This window comes from Candoia aspera, chromosome 8 (assembly GCF_035149785.1).
Source record: "Candoia aspera isolate rCanAsp1 chromosome 8, rCanAsp1.hap2, whole genome shotgun sequence".
In the NCBI taxonomy this organism is placed as follows: Eukaryota; Metazoa; Chordata; class Lepidosauria; order Squamata; family Boidae; genus Candoia; species Candoia aspera.
Genome location: NC_086160.1, coordinates 67,679,958 through 67,682,765, shown reverse-complemented (window position 1 = coordinate 67,682,765; position 2,808 = coordinate 67,679,958).

The window sequence follows — 2,808 nt, the reverse complement described above, 5'->3', positions numbered from 1 at the left end:
GAAATGGAAGTTACTTCCCCTGTTTTTAACAGAAAGCTGTTCAGCCAGTGCTGTGTGTGATTTGTTAGTTTCTCTGTTTTTGATTTGTTGTGATGAGAGACCCATGACAGTTTGTCACTGTGGCTTTTGGTTTAACAGGATGTCTGAACTTCAGTCCATCATGGCTGATGCAACTGATTTTGGTTAAGTAAAGCCTCATGGTTTAACGCATCTACTGTTATTCATAAACCATACTTTTTGCTTAGTGTTCCACATGAACTGCACTATGGTCAACAGACCACAGTTAAAGCCAACCATGACTGATGCCAGTGTGGACACTTACCTTGTGGTTGTGCGTGTGTGGTGTGTATAAAAATGGGACAGTATTGTGAATAGCAGGTAATTTGGTTCCCCTCTTAACGCCCCTTGGGAATTCCCCCACCCCGTCCCGGGTTGTTTTTAAAGACCTCAAGCAACTTCAATGAATTACGCGTCCAGCCCTCCTCACCAGAAAGCAGAGAGCAAAAGCGGGCTTCCCGTCGGTGCTTGAGAGAGGAGACAGCCAAGGTCTCACGCACAGGGCTGGTGAAAGGGAGAGTAGCGGCGGCGGCGGCTGGCAAGGCGGGCGTGCGCGCCTGAGGTTCTGGCATCAGCCCCACGTCGGGTGAATAATTCATTGGCCAGGCAAGCCGCTAGAAGCGCGCAGCGCGCGGAACAAAGCAGCTTCCGAGCGTTTCCGACCTTGGGGCGCACTGCGCCCGCCTCTCCTATCCACGCGCGTCTGGGGTTGACTACAGCTCCCATCACCCAGCTTTGGGGCTGATGGCTGGGGTAATGGGACCTGTCGTCTAACCACGTCGGGAGGAGCCTGCCGAGGCAAGGGTGGCTGAAGGAGGCGGCGCTCGAAATACGGCCCTGCCAGCCTCACCCACGGAAGCGATTTCCGCCGAGGTCTGTTCGGTCCTCCCCACGCTCTGGCTGCCTTCACAGGACGCGTTTCCCCCGATTAGTAGACTAACCTGGTTAGTGAACTCTAGCTAACCAGACGGGCAACGCCCGACGCCAGAATATCTAACCCCAGTTGACTGTAACCAAGCTTAAGCATGTTGGGGAAGAGCGTGCCTTCCATGCTTTCACCGGATCGCGTGCGACTGTATTTTCCAGGTTTTCGCCGAACACAGATACACAGGTAACAAGAAGCCCCCTTACCCACAGCCTGAAATGAGAGAAATGGCGTGTAGGTGCAAAGGAAGAGCTTAGCCCCGCGACGCGCCGCAACCCACAACTCTCTTAAGCTGAAAATAAGCGGAGATGCCCCGAAGCTCAAACAGGTACACCAAGTTTCCCGCACTTAAAATCCAGGTCTTGCTTTGTGGGTCGTTTATGGCGCTGGAAACATTAAAAAAAAGGGGGGGGGGTGATGTGGCCAACTGAGCATGCGCAGAATGGCATCGCAGTTAGCTGGCTCGTGTCGGCTAGGAATAACCCAGGTTTACACATTTGAGTCAGCGAAGAATCGTCCTTCTAGGCCTGGATGGACTTTTCACCCGGAATCGTTGCTCCTCCAATACTTTCCAGGCTACAAGAGGTTTCGTGCTTTCGATATTGTCGCCCCAAGTGCTCAGCATCTATTTTGCCCCCTTCCCGACCATCTCATTTACCTTGTTGATGCAGATGAAACGGCCTCGCAACTTCAGGCTGCAATCTTGCACGTGGCACTCTAATTCCCATAAACCCTAACTAACAAGACCGCCTTATGAGATAATGAATGCTCCCGCTCCCCCTCCCCACGATAGGCCTTCTTTAGGATCGCGTTGCTCGTCGCTCGCGCAGATCTACTTTTCCCCACTACCTGCGCAGCCCGGTCCGTAATCTTTATACGACGAATCTTTCTGGAAATCAGGACTAGGAATCTAGGCACGAGTTGCTCTTCCACACAGGGGTTATAAATGCAACCCACCCCACTTTTCCTTTTGGTGAACCCCACCACGAGCATCGAGGTTTCGTTGTCATCGCGACTAAGGGCCCTTCGGGAAGGGAAGACGCGTCCCTTCTTGCTCCTGCAGGGAATTCTCTCCCCCCGCCCGCCTCGGAAACCCCTCTACACTATCGGCAACCACCACATCATGGGGCAGGGAATTCCGCGGGACACTAGCTGGGCTTACATCCACTCCTTCCGGGCGGCGGCGGCTGAGGAGGCGGGGGGGACGTCGGAGGCGAATCGCGCTTCCACCAAGTTTTCTACCGCCCGCATCGATTCTGGCCTGGTGGTGGAATAGCCTCCCACCCCACCCCACCCCTCGCCCAAAGAGAAGCCCATCTCCGCTCCCGGCCCCTCCGCCTTCCCTCTGTTCCTGTTCCTCCCAATTCGGAAACCTCGCCCGGCGCTAGGAAAACCCGCCAGCTGGTGCGTAAAAGCGCGTTCGGCGCTCCCAGGCGCGCGTCCCGGCTTGCGCTCTCCGCCTCTCCAGCGTGACCAGGGGTGACCCTCGCCTCCCCGACGTCCTTCTTCGCTGCTTCCTCCTCCTCCTCCTCCCGCCGGTGGTCCTGCGAGGCGCGTCTCCACCTCCGCCCCCTCCCCCCGCCGCGGAAGGTCTGGCGAAGCGAGCCTCCTTTAGACTCCAGGCATGTAGGGAGAGCTGTGAGATCACCCGGGTTATAAATATCTCCGTGCCAGCGCCACGCTCTCGGCCCGCGCTCTCCCTCTCGCGGGCCGGTGATGCCTCCTACCCAGCGCGGCGGAGCGCACGCCCGGTTGCCCCGAAGGTGCCGCGGCGGGAGCAGCCGCCGCTTCTCCAAAATGCCTGGCGCGCTCCTCCGGCTGGAAGC